This window comes from Mytilus galloprovincialis, chromosome 1, assembly GCF_965363235.1.
Source record: "Mytilus galloprovincialis chromosome 1, xbMytGall1.hap1.1, whole genome shotgun sequence".
NCBI lineage: Eukaryota > Metazoa > Mollusca > Bivalvia > Mytilida > Mytilidae > Mytilus > Mytilus galloprovincialis.
Window position 1 is genome coordinate 70,042,104 of NC_134838.1, and position 21,854 is coordinate 70,063,957.

Sequence of the window (21,854 nt, forward strand, 5' to 3'; positions counted from 1 at the left end):
CATTTTCTAGCCAGGATAATGTCAATTATTCTTATTATTCCAATTTCTCTTTTTTTTCCTTTTGCACTCTGATTTATTTTGTCTTCTGTAGTACTCAAATACCTGACCTATAAATTTATATTAGAATGTAAAATTGTATATTAAAAAGAAAAGCTACTTCAAGTAATTCAGACAGTAATTTATTTTTTTTAACACCCCGGCCCCCCGCTCCCCTATTTTCATATTTCAAGCGTCAGCTTTTTGTGACTGATATTTATGGGCGTCAAGTTGGTTACCTATTCCCTATTCCCTATTCGTTACCTATTCCCTATTCCCTATTCGTTGCCTATTCGTTACCTATTCCCTATTCCCTATTCGTTACCTATTCCCTATTCCCTATTCGTTACCTATTCGTTACCTATTCCCTATTCCCTATTCGTTGCCTATTCGTTACCTATTCCCTATTCCCTATTCGTTACCTATTCGTTACCTATTCCCTATTCCCTATTCGTTACCTATTCGTTACTTATTTGATTTTTAATATCCTTCCCCCTTTTTAATTATGGCATGGAATAGTTTAATATGGCTGCCGTTACCATGGAAACGGCACAATTGTGAAAAAAATGAGCTTTTGGTTTTTGGTGAACTGTTTGGATATGCTTCAACTCAGAATCATCATATTTTAAAACAATGTAGGTGCCCACTATATACAGGTGTTGGATGATTTTGGCGATCATTGGAACTACTATGTTGCCATGGAAACTACACCAAAATTTTCAAAATTCTCAAAATGCTCAAAACTTCATGAAACTTCACAGTAATGATGAGCAACATTGGAGTTGGAATTTCCAAAATAGGTCTTGTTACCATGGAAACAATGCAAAAAGGTCAAAAATTTCAAAAATAAGAATTTTCCGCAAACTGGATGAAACTTTACAGGAATGGGAACTGGCATAGGTAGAGTTGGATTTTGAAGTTAGAATTTTCAAAATAGCCGCCGTAACCATGGAAACAGCAAAAATATCAAAAATTCAAAATGTTCAAACTTAATGAAACTTTGCAAAAATGTTACTAGACATCTGTAGATGCTCTCTTTGACTTTGGAATTGTCAAAATGGCTGTCGCTCACCTGGTAATAGGGGGAAGGGGTGCCTTCCGTTATTGCTAGCAATTACAAATCTAGTTGTTAATAGTCTTACATATGGTAATAGTTCTGAATTGGTTGAGGTAAAATGATCTTTTTATGACCTATTTATATGTGTTTGTGCTCAACCGATCCTTTTACTTCATGTTCGATACGCATTTGTTCCTTACTTGTTTTTTATACGTTCTACCTTTTAACTGCTTTATGTCCGTATGTTTGAAGATGGATCTTGGTTCGACGGGATGAAATCACCGTGTTAGCGCTTGCGTAAAAACGAAGATGTGGTATGATTACCAATGAGACAACACTCCACATTAGACCAAAATGACACAGAAATTATCAACTATAGTTCACTGTACGGCCTTCAACAATGAGCATAGCCCAAACCGTGTAGTCACCTATAAAAGGCCCAGACATGACAACCTCATACAATTCAAACAACAAAACTGACGGCCGTATTTCATATACAAAAAAATAAACGGAAATATGTAACACAAAAACAAACGATAACTACTTAATTTCAGGCTCTTGTCTAGGGACAGGCACATACTTACATAATGTGGTAGAGTTAAACATGTAAGCAGGGTGTACATCGTTTCGGAGCATGCTATTACCTTGTTTAATTCGTTCCATCACTCGCTTATAATTCGCTTATAATACGTGTATCTTACGTTGCACCTTTTTAAACATGATTTTCAATTGTTTTGTTGTCTCTGGTGGAAGATTTGGGCTCTTAGAGGTGATATAACTCTATAAGTGCATTTGTATCCGTTCCAGCAGTCGGATAATACCCTGTTAAATATTCGTTACTAATTCGCTTTTAAAAAGTTTGTTGTACGTTGCACCTTTTAGAAAAGGATTTCCAATTGTGTTCATATCTCTGGTGGTAATAATGTGTTCTTATAGATGAAATACCCCTATAAGCGCATATGTACTCGTTCCAGCGATCGGTTAATACCCTGTTACCTATTCGTTACCTATTCGTTACCTATTCACTTATAGTACGTTTGTTGTACGTTGCACCTTTTAGAAAAGGATTTTCAATTAAATTCATATCTCTGATGGTAACAATGTGTTCTTAGAGATGAAATGACCCCATTAGAGCGCATGTACCCGTTCCAGCGCTCGGTAAATAACCTGTTACCTATTCGTTACTTATTCGCTTTTAATGCGCGGGGTATACGGTGCACCTTGAAATAAATCGTTTTTTAATTGTGTTCAGGTCTCTGGTGGTAAGAATGTGTTCTTAGAGATGAAATTACCCTATTAGCGCGCATGTACCCGTTCCAGCGCTCGGTTAATACCCTGTTACCTATTCGTTACCTATTCGCTTATAATACATTTTTTTATACGTTTCACCTGTTAGAAAAGGATTTTCAATTATGTCCAGGTCTCAGACGGTAACAATGTGTTCTTAGAGATGAAATGACCCCATTAGAGCGCATGTACCCGTTCCAGCGCTCGGTAAATAACCTGTTACCTATTCGTTACTTATTCGCTTTTAATGCGCGGGGTATACGGTGCACCTTGAAATAAATCGTTTTTTAATTGTGTTCAGGTCTCTGGTGGTAAGAATGTGTTCTTAGAGATGAAATTACCCTATTAGCGCGCATGTACCCGTTCCAGCGCTCGGTTAATACCCTGTTACCTATTCGTTACCTATTCGTTACCTATTCGCTTATAATACATTTTTTTATACGTTTCACCTGTTAGAAAAGGATTTTCAATTATGTCCAGGTCTCAGACGGTAACAATGTGTTCTTAGAGATGAAATGACCCCATTAGAGCGCATGTATCCGTTCCAGCGCTCGGTAATTAGCCTGTTACCTATTCGTTACCTATTCGCTTTTAATGAGCGGGGCACCTTGAAATAAATCGTTTTTTAATTGTGTTCAGGTCTCTGGTGGTAAGAATGTGTTCTTAGAGATGAAATGACCCTATTAGCGCGCATGTACCCGTTCCAGCGCTCGGTGAATACCCTGTTACCCATTCGTTACCTATTCGTTACCTATTCGCTTTTAATGCGCGGGGTATACGCTGCAACTTGAAATAAATCGTGTTTTAATTGTGTTCATGTCTCAGGTGGTAACAATGTGTTCTTAGAGATGAAATTACCCTATTAGCGCTCATGTACCCGTTCCAGTGCTCGGTAAATAATCTTGTTACCTATTCGTTACCTATTCGCTTTTAATGCGCAGGGTATACGCTGCAACTTGAAATAAATCGTGTTTTAATTGTGTTCATGTCTCAGGTGGTAACAATGTGTTCTTAATAATAATAATAATAATAATAATAATAATAATAATAATAATAATAATAATAATAATAATAATAATAATATCTTTATTTAAAGAGAGTGGCTCATTTGGATTAAACCAATTTTCAATAAGGCTCTCTACATGCATACATATGTACAATGTTAACAATATGAATAAAAAATAATTAATCTACTGTTACACACATGTAAACAATAGGCGTATATAAAGTAATATAACAACAACAACAAAAACAACTATGGTATACATTGTGTCTTAACTTATAAATTCAACACTTTTAAAAATAAAATGACTTGTAAGAGTTTTTGAATGCAGATATACTTTTTGATTTTTTAATTTCACTGGACAGTGAATTCCACACTTTTGGACCACTAAAAGAAAAACTTGATTTGTATAATTCTGTATTTGATTTAGGGACAATAAAATTATCCGATGATGAAAGTCGAGTATTGTACGATTGTTTACTACTTGTAGGCACAATAAGATCTGATAAATATTTTGGTGCCAGTTGGTGTTTTGATTTATACATTAATAATGATTTGTGGTAAAATATTCTCTTAGTAACAGGAATAATTCCAGATTCCTTAAATAGTTCAATAGATGGTTTTCGAATATCGTGTTCGTTTAAAATAATTCTAGCTGCCCTTTTTTGCAATTTCGTAAACTGTCAACTAAAAACTTGTTACAGTTTCCCCATACTGAACAACAGTAATCCAAATGTGGAAGAATATACGCATTGTAAAATAGAATTCGTGCATTGTGATTCAAGTATTTCTTGATTCTTTTTAATAAAGCTAATGAAGAATTAACTTTTTTGATTATATGATTAATTTGATCATACCAAGAAAGAGTTTTGTCAACAAAAATACCCAGGACTTTTTCACAGTGACTTTCATTAATCTTTTGGCCATTAATGGATACATTTAATGTGTCATTACACATTACAGACAGTTTTTGTTTTGAACCTATACACATTGTCTTAGTTTTTGACACATTTACTAACATTTTGTTTTCATCAACCCATTGACAAATATTTTCTAATACAACATTGAGTGTCTGACTTATATACCTTTTGTCTTTTCCAATTACAGAAATAGTGCTATCATCAGCAAAAAGATCAAGATTATGATTAGGATTACACAAAGGCAAATCATTAATAAATATTAAGAATAATATAGGACCTATAGAGATGAAATGACCCCATTAGAGCGCATGTACCCGTTCCAGCGCTCGAAAAATAACCTGTTACCTATTCGTTACCTATTCGCTTTTAATGCGCGGGGTATACGGTGCACCTTGAAATAAATTGTTTTTTAATTGTGTTCATGTCTGGTGGTAACAATGTGTTCTTAGAGATGAAATTACCCTATTAGCGCGCATGTACCCGTTCCAGCGCTCGGTTAATACCCTGTTACCTATTCGTTACCTATTCGTTACCTATTCGCTTATAATACATTTTTTATACGTTTCACCTGTTAGAAAAGGATTTTCAATTATGTCCAGGTCTCAGACGGTAACAATGTGTTCTTAGAGATGAAATGATCCCATTAGAGCGCATGTACCCGTTCCAGCGCTCGGTAAATAACCTGTTACCTATTTGTTACCTATTCGTTACCTATTCGCTTTTAATGCGCGGGGTATACGCTGCAACTTGAAATAAATCGTGTTTTAATTGTGTTCATGTCTGGTGGTAACAATGTGTTCTTAGAGATGAAATGACCCCATTAGAGCGCATGTACCCGTTCCAGCGCTCGGTAAATAACCTGTTACCTATTCGTTACTTATTCGCTTTTAATGCGTGGGGTATACGGTGCACCTTGAAATAAATCGTTTTTTAATTGTGTTCAGGTCTCTGGTGGTAAGAATGTATTCTTAGAGATGAAATGACCCTATTAGCGCGCATGTACCCGTTCCAGCGCTCGGTTAATACCCTGTTACCTATTCGTTACCTATTCGTTACCTATTCGCTTATAATACATTTTTTTATACGTTTCACCTGTTAGAAAAGGATTTTCAATTATGTCCATGTCTCAGGTGGTAACAATGTGTTCTTAGAGATGAAATGACTCCATTAGAGCGCATGTACCCGTTCCAGTGCTCGGTAAATAACCTGTTACCTATGCGTTACCTATTCGTTTTTAATGCGTGGGTATACGCTGCACCTTGAAATAAATCGTGTTTTAATTGTGTTTATGTCTGGTGGTAACAATGTGTTCTTAGAGATGAAATGACCCCATTAGAGCGCATGTACCCGTTCCAGCGCTCGGTAAATAACCTGTTACCTATTCGTTACTTATTCGCTTTTAATGCGCGGGGTATACGGTGCACCTTGAAATAAATCGTGTTTTAATTGTGTTCATGTCTGGTGGTAACAATGTGTTCTTAGAGATGAAATGACCCCATTAGAGCGCATGTACCCGTTCCAGCGCTCGGTAAATAACCTGTTACCTATTCGTTACTTATTCGCTTTTCATGCGCGGGGTATACGGTGCACCTTGAAATAAATCGTTTTTTAATTGTGTTCAGGTCTCTGGTGGTAAGAATGTATTCTTAGAGATGAAATTACCCTATTAGCGCGCATGTACCCGTTCCAGCGCTCGGTTAATACCCTGTTACCTATTCGTTACCTATTCGTTACCTATTCGCTTATAATACATTTTTTTATACGTTTCACCTGTTAGAAAAGGATTTTCAATTATGTCCATGTCTCAGGTGGTAACAATGTGTTCTTAGAGATGAAATGACCCCATTAGAGCGCATGTACCCGTTTCAGCGCTCGGTAAATAACCTGTTACCTATTCGTTACCTATTCGCTTTTAATGCGCGGGGTATACGCTGCACCTTGAGATAAATCGTGTTTTAATTGTGTTCATGTCTGGTGGTAACAATGTGTTCTTAGAGATGAAATGACCCCATTAGAGCGCATGTACCCGTTCCAGCGCTCGGTAAATAACCTGTTACCTATTCGTTACTTATTCGCTTTTAATGCGCGGGGTATACGGTGCACCTTGAAATACATCGTGTTTTAATTGTGTTTAGGTCTCTGGTGGTAAGAATGTGTTCTTAGAGATGAAATTATCCTATTAGCGCGCATGTACCCGTTCCAGCGCTCGGTTAATACCCTCTTACCTATTCGTTACCTATTCGTTACCTATTCGCTTATAATACATTTTTTTATACGTTTTACCTGTTAGAAAAGGATTTTCAATTATGTCCAGGTCTCAGACGGTAACAATGTGTTCTTAGAGATGAAATGACCCCATTAGAGCGCATGTACCCGTTCCAGCGCTCGGTAAATAACCTGTTACCTATTCGTTACCTATTCGCTTTTAATGCGCGGGGTATACGGTGCACTTTGAAATAAATCGTGTTTTAATTGTGTTCAGGTCTCTGGTGGTAAGAATGTGTTCTTAGAGATGAAATTACCCTATTAGCGCGCATGTACCCGTTCCAGCGCTCGGTTAATACCCTGTTACCTATTCGTTACCTATTCGTTACCTATTCGCTTATAATACATTTTTGTTATACGTTTTACCTGTTAGAAAAGGATTTTCAATTATGTCCATGTCTCAGGTGGTAACAATGTGTTCTTAGAGATGAAATGACCCCATTAGAGCGCATGTACCCGTTCCAGTGCTCGGTAAATAACCTGTTACCTATGCGTTACCTATTCGCTTTTAATGCGCGTGGTATACGCTGCACCTTGAAATAAATCGTGTTTTAATTGTGTTCATGTCTGGCGGTAACAATGTGTTCTTAGAGATGAAATGACCCCATTAGAGCGCATGTACCCGTTCCAGCGCTCGGTAAATAACCTGTTACCTATTCGTTACTTATTCGCTTTTAATGCGCGGGGTATACGGTGCACCTTGAAATAAATCGTTTTTTAATTGTGTTCAGGTCTCTGGTGGTAAGAATGTATTCTTAAAGATGAAATTACCCTATTAGCGCGCATGTACCCGTTCCAGCGCTCGGTTAATACCCTGTTACCTATTCGTTACCTATTCGTTACCTATTCGCTTATAATACATTTTTTTATACGTTTCACCTGTTAGAAAAGGATTTTCAATTATGTCCATGTCTCAGGTGGTAACAATGTGTTCTTAGAGATGAAATGACCCCATTAGAGTGCATGTACCCGTTCCAGCGCTCGGTAAATAACCTGTTACCTATTCGTTACCTATTCGCTTTTAATGCCCGGGGTATACGCTGCACCTTGAGATAAATCGTGTTTTAATTGTGTTCATGTCTGGTGGTAACAATGTGTTCTTAGAGATGAAATGACCCCATTAGAGCGCATGTACCCGTTCCAGCGCTCGGTAAATAACCTGTTACCTATTCGTTACTTATTCGCTTTTAATGCGCGGGGTATACGGTGCACCTTGAAATACATCGTGTTTTAATTGTGTTTAGGTCTCTGGTGGTAAGAATGTGTTCTTAGAGATGAAATTACCCTATTAGCGCGCATGTACCCGTTCCAGCGCTCGGTTAATACCCTGTTACCTATTCGTTACCTATTCGTTACCTATTCGCTTATAATACATTTTTTTTATACGTTTTACCTGTTAGAAAAGGATTTTCAATTATGTCCAGGTCTCAGACGGTAACAATGTGTTCTAAGAGATGAAATGACCCCATTAGAGCGCATGTACCCGTTCCAGCGCTCGGTAAATAACCTGTTACCTATTCGTTACCTATTCGCTTTTAATGCGCGGGGTATACGGTGCACCTTGAAATAAATCGTGTTTTAATTGTGTTCAGGTCTCTGGTGGTAAGAATGTGTTCTTAGAGATTAAATTACCCTATTAGCGCGCATGTACCCGTTCCAGCGCTCGGTTAATACCCTGTTACCTATTCGTTACCTATTCGTTACCTATTCGCTTATAATACATTTTTTTTATACGTTTTACCTGTTAGAAAAGGATTTTCAATTATGTCCAGGTCTCAGACGGTAACAATGTGTTCTTAGAGATGAAATGACCCCATTAGAGCGCATGTACCCGTTCCAGCGCTCGGTAAATAACCTGTTACCTATTCGTTACTTATTCGCTTTTAATGCGCGGGGTATACAGTGCACCTTGAAATAAATCGTTTTTTAATTGTGTTCAGGTCTCTGGTGGTAAGAATGTGTTCTTAGAGATGAAATTACCCTATCAGAGCGCATGTACTCGTTCCAGCGCTCGGTTAATACCCTGTTACCTATTCGTTACCTATTCGCTTATAATACATTTTTTTATACGTTGCACCTGTTAGAAAAGGATTTTTAATTCAGTTCATATCTCTGGTGGTAATAATGTGTTCTTTTAGATGAAATACCCCTATTAGCGCGTATGCACTCGTTCCTGCGCTCGGATAATACCCTGTTACTGATTCGTTCCCTATTCGCTTTTAATGCGCGGGTTATACGCTGCACCTTGAAATAAATCGTTTTTCAATTGTGCCCATGTCTCTGCTGGTAACAATGTGTTCTTAGAGATGAAATGACTCTATTAGCACGCATGTACCCGTTCCAGCGCTCGCTTTATACCCTGTTACCTATTCGTTACCTATTCACTTATAATACGTTTGTTGTACGTTGCACTTTTCAGAAAAAGGATTTTCAATGGTGTCCGTGTCTCTGGTGGTAACAATGTGTTCTTAGAGATGAAATTATCCTATTGGCGCGTATGTACCCGTTCCAGCGCTCGATAAATACCCTGTTACCTATTCGTTACCTATTCACTTATAACACGTTTGTTGTACGTTGCACCTTTTAGAAAAGGATTTTTAATTCAGTTCATATCTCTGGTGGTAATAATGTGTTCTTTTAGATGAAATACCACTATTAGCGCGTATGTACTCGTTCCAGCGCTCAGTTAATACCCTGATACTTAATCGTTCCTTATTTGCTTTTAATGCACGAGGAATACGTTGCACCTTGAAATAAATCGTTTTTTTAATTGTGTTCAGGTCTCTGGTGGTAACAATGTGTTCTTAGAGATGAAATGACCCTATTAGAGCGCATGAACCCGTTCCAGCGCTCGTTCAATACCCTGTTACCTATTCCTTACCTATTCACTTATAATACGTTTGTTGTATGTTGCACCTTTTAGAAAAGGATTTTTAATTGTCTCCATGTCTTTTGTGGTAACAATGTGTTCTTAGAGATGAAATTACCCTATTAGCGCGCATGTAACCGTTCCAGCGCTCGGTAAATACCCTGTTACCTATTCGTTACCTATTCACTTATAATACGTTTGTTGTACGTTGCACCTTTCAGAAAAGGATTTTCAATGGTGTCCGTGTCTCTGGTCGCAACAATGTGTTCTTAGAGATGAAATGACCCTATTAGCGCGCATGTACCCGTTCCAGCGCTCGATAAATACCATGTTACCTATTCGTTACCTATTCACTTATAATACGTTTGTTGTACGTTGCACATTTTAGAAAAGGATTTTTAATTCAGTTCATATCTCTGGTGGTAATAATGTGTTCTTTTAGATGAAATACCCCTATTAGCGCGTATGTACTCGTTCCAGCGCTCAGTTAATACCCTGCTTCTTATTCGTTCCTTATTTGCTTTTAATGCACGAGGTATACGTTGCACCTTGAAATAAATCGTTTTTTAATTGTGTTCATGTCTCTGGTGGTAACAATGTGTTCTTAGAGATGAAATGACCGTATTAGAGCGCATGAACCCGTTCCAGCGCTCGTTTAATACCCTATTACCTATTCGTTACCTATTCGTTACCTATTCACTTATAATACGTTTGTTGTATGTTGCACCTTTTAGAAAAGGATTTCTAATGGTCTCCATGTCTCTTGTGGTAACAATGTGTTCTTAGAGATGAAATACCCCTATTAGCGCGCATGTACCCGTTCCAGCGCTCGGTGAATACCCTGTTACCTATTCGTTACCTATTCGTTACCTATTCACTTATAATACTTTTGTTGTATGTTGCACATTTTAGAAAAGGATTTTTAATTGTCTCCATGTCTCTGGTGGTAACAATGTGTTCTTAGAGATGAAATGACCCTATTAGCGTGCATGTACCCGTTCCAGCGCTCGATAAATACCCTGTTACCTATTCGTTACCTATTCACTTATATTACGTTTGTTGTACGTTGCATCTTTTAGAAAAGGATTTTTAATTCAGTTCATATCTCTGGTGGTAATAATGTGTTCTTTTAGATGAAATACCCCTATTAGCGCATATGTACTCGTTCCAGGGCTCAGTTAATACCCTGCTTCTTATTCGTTCCTTATTTGCTTTGAATGCACAAGGTATACGTTGCACCTTGAAATAAATCGTTTTTTAATTGTGTTCATGTCTCTGGTGGAACGGGTACATGAGCGCTAATAGGGTAATTTCATCTCTAAGAACACATTGTTACCACCTGAGACATGGACATAATTGAAAATCCTTTTCTAACAGTTGAAACGTATAAAAAAATGTATTATATGCGAATAGGTAACGAATAGGTAACGAATAGGTAACAGGGTATTAACCGAGCGCTGGAACGGGTACATGCGCGCTAATAGGGTAATTTCATCTCTAAGAACACATTCTTACCACCAGAGACCTGAACACAATTAAAAAACGATTTATTTCAAGGTGCACCGTATACCCCGCACATTAAAAGCGAATAGGTAACGAATAGGTAACAGGTTATTGACCGAGCGCTGTAACGGGTACATGCGCTCTAATGGGGTCATTTCATCTGTAAGAACACATTGTTACCGTCTGAGACCTGGACATAATTGAAAATCCTTTTCTAACAGGTGAAACGTATAAAAAATGTATTATAAGCGAATAGGTAACGAATAGGTAACAGGGTATTAACCGAGCGCTGGAACGGGTACATGCGCGCTGATAGGGTAATTTCATCTCTAAGAACACATTCTTACCACCAGAGACCTCAACACAATTAAAAAACGATTTATTTCAAGGTGCACCGTATACCCCGCGCATTAAAAGCGAATAAGTAACGAATAGGTTACAGGTTATTTACCGAGCGCTGGAACGGGTACATGCGCTCTAATGAGGTCATTTCATCTCTAAGAACACATTGTTACCACCAGACATGAACACAATTAAAACACGATTTATTTGAAGGTGCAGCGTATACCCCGCGCATTAAAAGCGAATAGGTAACGAATAGGTAACAGGTTATTTACCGAGCGCTGGAACGGGTACATGCGCTCTAATGGGGTCATTTCATCTCTAAGAACACATTGTTACCGTCTGAGACCTGGACATAATTTAAAATCCTTTTCTAACAGGTAAAACGTATAAAAAAAATGTATTATAAGCGAATAGGTAACGAATAGGTAACGAATAGGTAAATGTAACAGGGTATTAACCGAGCGCTGGAACGGGTACATGCACGCTAATAGGGTAATTTCATCTCTAAGAACACATTCTTACCACCAGAGACCTGAACACAATTAAAACACGATTTATTTCAAGGTGCACCGTATACCCCGCGCATTAAAAGCGAATAAGTAACGAATAGGTAACAGGTTATTTACCGAGCGCTGGAACGGGTACATGCGCTCTAATGGGGTCATTTCATCTCTAAGAACACATTGTTACCACCAGACATGAACACAATTAAAACACGATTTATCTCAAGGTGCAGCGTATACCCCGCGCATTAAAAGCGAATAGGTAACGAAAAGGTAACAGGTTATTTACCGAGCGCTGGAACGGGTACATGCGCTCTAATGGTGTCATTTCATATCTAAGAACACATTGTTACCACCTGAGACATGGACATAATTAAAAATCCTTTTCTAACAGGTGAAACGTATAAAAAAATGTATTATAAGCGAATAGGTAACGAATAGGTAACAAATAGGTAACAGGGTATTAACCGAGCGCTGGAACGGGTACATGCGCGCTGATAAGTTAATTTCATCTGTAAGAACACATTCTTACCACCAGAGACCTGAACACAATTAAAAAACGATTTATTTCAAGGTGCACCGTATACCCCGCGCATTAAAAGCGAATAAGTAACGAATAGGTAACAGGTTATTTACCGAGCGCTGGAACGGGTACATGCGCTCTAATGGGGTCATTTCATCTCTAAGAACACATTGTTACCACCAGACATGAACACATTTAAAACACGATTTATTTCAAGTTGCAGCGTATACCCCGCGCATTAAAAGCGAATAGGTAACGAATAGGTAACAGGTTATTTACCGAGCGCTGGAACGGGTACATGCGCTCTAATGGGGTCATTTCATCTCTAAGAACACATTGTTACCGTCTGAGACCTGGACATAATTGAAAATCCTTTTCTAACAGGTGAAACGTATAAAAAATGTATTATAAGCGAATAGGTAACGAATAGGTAACAGGGTATTAACCGAGCGCTGGAACGGGTACATGCGCGCTGATAGGGTAATTTCATCTCTAAGAACACATTCTTACCACCAGAGACCTGAACACAATTAAAAAACGATTTATTTCAAGGTGCACCGTATACCCCGCGCATTAAAAGCGAATAAGTAACGAATAGGTTACAGGTTATTTACCGAGCGCTGGAACGGGTACATGCGCTCTAATGAGGTCATTTCATCTCTAAGAACACATTGTTACCACCAGACATGAACACAATTAAAACACGATTTATTTCAAGGTGCAGCGTATACCCCGCGCATTAAAAGCGAATAGGTAACGAATAGGTAACAGGTTATTTACCGAGCGCTGGAACGGGTACATGCGCTCTAATGGGGTCATTTCATCTCTAAGAACACATTGTTACCACCTGAGACATGGACATAATTGAAAATCCTTTTCTAACAGGTGAAACGTATAAAAAAATGTATTATAAGCGAATAGGTAACGAATAGGTAACGAATAGGTAACAGGGTATTAACCGAGCGCTGGAACGGGTACATGCGCGCTAATAGGGTAATTTCATCTCTAAGAATACATTCTTACCACCAGAGACCTGAACACAATTAAAAAACGATTTATTTCAAGGTGCACCGTATACCCCGCGCATTAAAAGCGAATAAGTAACGAATAGGTAACAGGTTATTTACCGAGCGCTGGAACGGGTACATGCGCTCTAATGGGGTCATTTCATCTCTAAGAACACATTCTTACCACCAGACATGAACACAATTAAAACACGATTTATTTCAAGGTGCAGCGTATACCCCGCGCATTAAAAGCGAATAGGTAACGAATAGGTAACAGGTTATTTACCTAGCACTGGAACGGGTACATGCGCTCTAATGGGGTCATTTCATCTCTAAGAACACATTGTTACCACCTGAGACATGGACATAATTGAAAATCCTTTTTTAACAGGTGAAACGTATAAAAAAATGTATTATAAGCGAATAGGTAACGAATAGGTAACGAATAGGTAACAGGGTATTAACCGAGCGCTGGAACGGGTACATGCGCGCTAATAGGGTCATTTTATCTCTAAGAACACATTCTTACCACCAGAGACCTGAACACAATTAAAAACGATTTATTTCAAGGTGCACCGTATACCCCGCGCATTAAAAGCGAATAAGTAACGAATACGTAACAGGTTATTTACCGAGCGCTAGAACGGGTACATGCGCTCTAATGGGGTCATTTCATCTCTAAGAACACATTGTTACCACCAGACATGAACACAATTAAAACACGATTTATTTCAAGTTGCAGCGTATACCCTGCGCATTAAAAGCGAATAGATAACGAATAGGTAACAAATAGGTAACAGGTTATTTACCGAGCGCTGGAACGGGTACATGCGCTCTAATGGGGTCATTTCATCTCTAAGAACACATTGTTACCGTCTGAGACCTGGACATAATTGAAAATCCTTTTCTAACAGGTGAAACGTATAAAAAATGTATTATAAGCGAATAGGTAACGAATAGGTAACAGGGTATTAACCGAGCGCTGGAACGGGTACATGCGCGCTAATAGGGTAATTTCATCTCTAAGAACACATTGTTACCACCAGACATGAACACAATTAAAAAACAATTTATTTCAAGGTGCACCGTATACCCCGCGCATTAAAAGCGAATAGGTAACGAATAGGTAACAGGTTATTTACCGAGCGCTGGAACGGGTACATGCGCTCTAATGGGGTCATTTCATCTCTAAGAACACATTGTTACCACCTGAGACATGAACACAATTAAAACACGATTTATTTCAAGTTGCAGCGTATACCCTGCGCATTAAAAGCGAATAGGTAACGAATAGGTAACAAGATTATTTACCGAGCACTGGAACGGGTACATGAGTGCTAATAGGGTAATTTCATCTCTAAGAACACATTGTTACCACCTGAGACATGAACACAATTAAAACACGATTTATTTCAAGTTGCAGCGTATACCCCGCGCATTAAAAGCGAATAGGTAACGAATAGGTAACGAATGGGTAACAGGGTATTAACCGAGCGCTGGAACGGGTACATGCGCGCTAATAGGGTCATTTCATCTCTAAGAACACATTCTTACCACCAGAGACCTGAACACAATTAAAAAACGATTTATTTCAAGGTGCACCGTATACCCCGCTCATTAAAAGCGAATAGGTAACGAATAGGTAACAGGTTATTTACCGAGCGCTGGAACGGGTACATGCGCTTTAATGGGGTCATTTCATCTCTAAGAACACATTGTTACCGTTTGAGACCTGGACATAATTGAAAATCCTTTTCTAACAGGTGAAACGTATAAAAAAATGTATTATAAGCGAATAGGTAACGAATAGGTAACGAATAGGTAACAGGGTATTAACCGAGCGCTGGAACGGGTACATGCGCGCTAATAGGGTAATTTCATCTCTAAGAACACATTCTTACCACCAGAGACCTGAACACAATTAAAAAACGATTTATTTCAAGGTGCACCGTATACCCCGCGCATTAAAAGCGAATAAGTAACGAATAGGTAACAGGTTATTTACCGAGCGCTGGAACGGGTACATGCGCTCTAATGGGGTCATTTCATCTCTAAGAACACATTGTTACCACCAGACATGAACACAATTAAAACACGATTTATTTCAAGTTGCAGCGTATACGGATACAAATGCACTTATAGAGTTATATCACCTCTAAGAGCCCAAATCTTCCACCAGAGACAACAAAACAATTGAAAATCATGTTTTAAAAGGTGCAACGTAAGATACACGTATTATAAGCGAATTATAAGCGAGTGATGGAACGAATTAAACAAGGTAATAGCATGCTCCGAAACGATGTACACCCTGCTTACATGTTTAACTCTACCACATTATGTAAGTATGTGCCTGTCCCTAGACAAGAGCCTGAAATTAAGTAGTTATCGTTTGTTTTTGTGTTACATATTTCCGTTTATTTTTTTGTATATGAAGTACGGCCGTCAGTTTTGTTGTTTGAATTGTATGAGGTTGTCATGTCTGGGCCTTTTATAGGTGACTACACGGTTTGGGCTATGCTCATTGTTGAAGGCCGTACAGTGAACTATAGTTGATAATTTCTGTGTCATTTTGGTCTAATGTGGAGTGTTGTCTCATTGGTAATCATACCACATCTTCGTTTTTACGCAAGCGCTAACACGGTGATTTCATCCCGTCGAACCAAGATCCATCTTCAAACATACGGACATAAAGCAGTTAAAAGGTAGAACGTATAAAAAACAAGTAAGGAACAAATGCGTATCGAACATGAAGTAAAAGGATCGGTTGAGCACAAACACATATAAATAGGTCATAAAAAGATCATTTTACCTCAACCAATTCAGAACTATTACCATATGTAAGACTATTAACAACTAGATTTGTAATTGCTAGCAATAATGGAGGGCACCCCTTCCCCCTATTACCAGGTGAGCGACAGCCATTTTGACAATTCCAAAGTCAAAGAGAGCATCTACAGATGTCTAGTAACATTTTTGCAAAGTTTCATTAAGTTTGAACATTTTGAATTTTTGATATTTTTGCTGTTTCCATGGTTACGGCGGCCATTTTGAAAATTCTAACTTCAAAATCCAACTCTGCCTATGCCAGTTCCCATTCCTGTAAAGTTTCATCCAGTTTGCGGAAAATTCTTATTTTTGAAATTTTTGACCTTTTTGCATTGTTTCCATGGTAACAAGACCTATTTTGGAAATTCCAACTCCAATGTTGCTCATCATTACTGTGAAGTTTCATGAAGTTTTGAGCATTTTGAGAATTTTGAAAATTTTGGTGTAGTTTCCATGGCAACATAGTAGTTCCAATGATCGCCAAAATCATCCAACACCTGTATATAGTGGGCACCTACATTGTTTTAAAATATGATAATTCTGAGTTGAAGCATATCCAAACAGTTCACCAAAAACCAAAAGCTCATTTTTTTCACAATTGTGCCGTTTCCATGGTAACGGCAGCCATATTAAACTATTCCATGCCATAATTAAAAAGGGGGAAGGATATTTAAAATCAAATAAGTAACGAATAGGTAACGAATAGGGAATAGGGAATAGGTAACGAATAGGGAATAGGGAATAGGTAACGAATAGGCAACGAATAGGTAACGAATAGGGAATAGGGAATAGGTAACGAATAGGTAACGAATAGGGAATAGGGAATAGGTAACGAATAGGCAACGAATAGGGAATAGGGAATAGGTAACGAATAGGGAATAGGGAATAGGTAACCAACTTGACGCCCATCTGATATTTACTCCTACAAACTATTCAAATATCGATTTTGTTTTGAAAAAGTTTTACCATGTTTACCGAGAACAAAAAACTAAATTCAGCCGAGTCCGTATAATTATATACAAATTACAACTTATTCTTGCAATGAATTTAGATAAGATTTTTAAATAAGATTAAGAAATAAATACTCTATTTTATATCTAAAACACTGTTACACATGCAAGTGTGTATATGATCAGGTTTCACAATATATCGTATATGTTTGCATGCGATTTAGAAATACAATAAAACTAACAAATTCATTTATATTTCAATGAAGTAGAAGCGATTTAGAAATACAATAAAACTAGCAAATTCATTTATATTTCAATGATGTAGAAAATTATTATACCACATTTCTGAAACATTACGGAATAAGGTACATCTTAAGATAGATTTTGTTCATTAACTTCAGTAATGGTCATACATGTTATCGTTATAGATTTTAGAAAAAAAAACTATTTAAATACTGGTAATTTACAATTTGTTTGAAGATACTAAATTAATGTTCAGTGGCAAATATTTCATGATGATAGTAATAGGATTGAAATGATTTAAAATCTAGAAAATATTTCGCCCGAAACGTATTAACTTCAAGATCAACATTATAAAATGATAGAAATTAAAATATATGCTTTAATTTTTAACAACATCCCTCAGATTAAAAAATCATATTGTATATGTCATTCTTAATCGTATATATATCAGATTTTTTAAAGTTACAACTTACATTTTACTTTCTTTCTCTTTGAATATCAGATGACATGATTTTCTCTTTTTGTTTTCTTCGTTTTACTGCTTTCTTCCAAATACACAACAGGAAATAATCACAAAAGTGACTATTCCATTACATTCAGATTTCTTATAAACTTAATTACCATAGCAACTATATGTTGCTACTTACATAATGTCAACATTTGCCCGATTATTTATAACCAACATGAGATAATAATATGAATTTACAACAACAGACCAACGTTGGGCCAATGTTGTTCAGCCAACACCAACGTGCGACCAATGTACCGACAATTTGCCAACGTTGGGCCAATGTTGTGCAGCCAACATAAACTTGCGACCAACGGACCGATAATTTGCCAACGTTGGACCAATGTTGTGCAGCCAATACCAACGGTCGACCAACGGGCCGACAATTTGCCAACGTTGACCCACTGTTAGTCTGTTGACTGGGACATGAGTTATAGTAAAACCACTATTGTTATTTGCTTAAGACAATTCTATACTGAATAAAAGACTAGTGAATGATTTTCACTACGAATTCAATATAATACAAGGAATCTATTATCTTGGTTTCAAATCAATTATATTGGGTTCCCAATCCATGATATCGGAATGATTATCCGTTATTTCATAAAATAATCAGATTCTGTTAACTCGGAAATTAATTTTGTTATTTCAGATTAGAAACACCCTTACATGTATTTCCAATAAAAATAGATTACATGAGACTGTTAACACATTTGCTTCCATACAAAAGCTTCTTTGATTAAGATGGGTTTTTTTAACAAAATGACTTTGAAGAATAATTTCTTATTCATAATGAAGGGTCTGCAAAAGGGTCAAACATTTTATTTGTATCTTGCCTGTGACGAAATTCCCTGAAACGAGACTTAAGTATGGTATGGGGTTTTCTATAGCAAATATGGTGGCGACAGCTGTGATAAGACCAAGGAGATCAATATATATGTCATGGTCCATTCATAAACACTCATAAGTCTGCTATTAGAGCACGGTTTGTTTAACCTAAATATCATAACTGTCTTATTTTAGTTCTATGATATACAAAGTGATCATGCGAGACATTACTAAGTGATAACATATGTTGTACATGTTATATAGAGTACGACTTCTGTGAGCATCATCTAAAAGGGAATTAGGAGACCAAGATAATCTATTTTCAATCCGAGATCACGCATTGTGATTCCGAAATAATGTATTGGTGACTCAAGATCACTGTTTTAAATACCGAAATAACGGATTATAATTTCGAGATCACGGATTATTGATTCTAGAAAACGGATTTGGAATCCGACATAACGGATTATTTATCCTAGATATGATAACAGATATTTACTCCTGGATCACGGATTGGGAATTCGATATAACGGATTACCTATCCGAGATCATCAACTTGGAATCCGAAATAACGGATAACTAATCCGAGATAACGCATTTTCAACCCGATATCAAGAATTACCAATCCGAAGTCACGGATTTTCCATCAGAGATAACGGATTTAGAAAACCAGATAGCGGATTAATTTTATTTTGTGTGTGTCCGTTTATGGCTTCCGTACAGTCGTGATGCTTAACATTGGTGTAATGAGAACAAATATATATTACTTTCAGTCCGATATGCGGTTTAAAGAGAACAAAAGAATTCGACCTCTTGTGTTTAGAAGGTAGAAAAGTGAAATAAACTTTGTATACGGTTGTCAAGATGTCACAAAAGTTTTATTGTTACTTTCCGTAAAGTCATTATAAATATTTTTATCCTGCAATTGGGTGTCCTACTATACAGATACAGCCCTACAGATATCGCTATGCTGTATCTGTATACTATACAGATATCGCTTTAAAGCTCCGCCCACTGCCGGACTGAGTATTGTTTGAACCTGTGTGACCTCAGAATGTGTATTCCAGTTGCATTCCAATGACGATGACAATTGTCGATTTCAAAACTTGAATGTGTATGATTGTGTTACAAAATCAACCATGTCAATTTCAGCATGCATGTTTAGTGAATGTCAAGTCTGAAGCGTAGAACAACTCGTACACTTCTGTTTCAAATTTGACAATGTTTTGTTATTTGTTTTTACTGTTGAAATTAGTTGTTATGTTAAAATAGATAATTATTCACCTTGAGCGATGTATTATTGTTGACCATTCGAGATTCTTTTTTGCGAACCCGTCTTCAGCGTAATGTGTGATTTTGATATTACTACGCGGGCCTCAAGGGATTACAAATCGAAAATAAATGCTAAATATGTTAGTTTTTGTGTCTTTCAAAACACAAACAATATACAGAATTAATTGCAGGATAAAGACAATAACTGTTTAGTGTCTTTAAATATCAGCTGTATTTGTACTCGGCTCGAAACAGGTGTAGTAGCTCGCTAAAAGCTCGCATACACCTTGTTTCCTAGCCTCGTACAAATACAGCTGATATTTAAAGACACTAAACAGTTATTGTCTATGCATTCACGTTGTTTAATTTTCAACTTGTACAATTGTAAACAATGCAACTTGCAAACAATCGTTTTTAAAACGACCATAAGTCAAGTTGTTACGTCATTTAGGGGTCTTCTTATAAACTACTACTTCTTTTTGCCCGACATAGAAAAAATCTGGGAAAAATTACAAAAATTGAGAAAGGAATTGTCAATCGTTTAAGGCCATTCCAAAAGTGGCACACCTAAATTTGACATTTGGACGCAATTTCAAAGTTGGATGTTATATGACGGGGTTTTGTTAATTAATTTACGCATCGAACACACCCGTCCTGTATATGTAACATCACATGACTTTTAAGTGATTTAAAACTAAATTTTTTTAATAATATTTGCATGTTTGACATGTTTTTTTCTTAAACAATTACAATTACACCGACAGTCATATTTTCTGTATTATTTAAAAAAAAGTTTTGTTGCACATTTTGTTACACCTCAGTTATACAGTAACCCGGATTGGTTGACCATTGTGAAGTTGAGTGTTTGGAGTAGCATAGATTGATATCGTTGTATTCCTTTTGTTTGTGTTACCAATTGTTGTTCGGAATTATTTTTTTATACATCATTTATTGATCTTGCAATTTCTTGTAATTTAGTTTACGTCTTATTTCTTTGGTGTCATATTTTGGCTATGTTTGTGTTCCATAATGCAGTATAATAAGTCGGTAGTTGCCCGCATCTTGTGACTCTTTGCGTCTTATTTGTTGATTGCAGTTGGTTTTTGTTTTGTGTTATGTGGAGATATGGTGTGATTTTCTTTTTGTTTTGATGTGTTTGCATCTTAAATTGGGATTGCACTGAGTTATTTTATGATTTCTTTTGTGCTATATTTTCGATGCATTTTTAGTCTATCTTATAGCATCTTACAATTGTCCGACGACATAATGTGATACTTTTTTTGTTCGCCAATATTATTCATACGATTCATACGATTTGAATTTACTATTTATATCTTTTTCTTTTCTTATTAGTTTACCTACAGTCGAAAATTTGCAAGACATTAAGAGTCTTTACTTATCTAACAGTTTTACATTAGACTCAATTTTATTATAGTTTATCACATAAAGACTCGATTGTATTATAGTACTTTACTTAAATAACCGTTAGTTGTATGTTAGTTCTTCACAACTCAGAAACAAATTCAAGAATATCAAAGTTCCCTTATATTGATTTTTACCGTATACGGTGACTCACTCTATTTTTCTCATACATACTCACTATTACAAGTCAAGTACTATATCTATATAATAGTATTACACCGGTGTCATCATATTTCATGTACTACACATGCGTATATATTACTCGAGTGTGAAACATGCAACAATACTCTACCAAAGCAAGCCAGGAAACAATCCATCAACAAGGAAGTAAGTTAATCATTTAGCTTCAAATGGGTATGGTTTTCTTGTCTGAGCGCGAACATTTATTGTCCGCCTTTATCAATCAAATATTTTGTTCTTTAAAAACTTAACACTATAAGGTTTTAGAATCTTGATCAGAATTCATAATATTGTTTTTTGGTTTTAA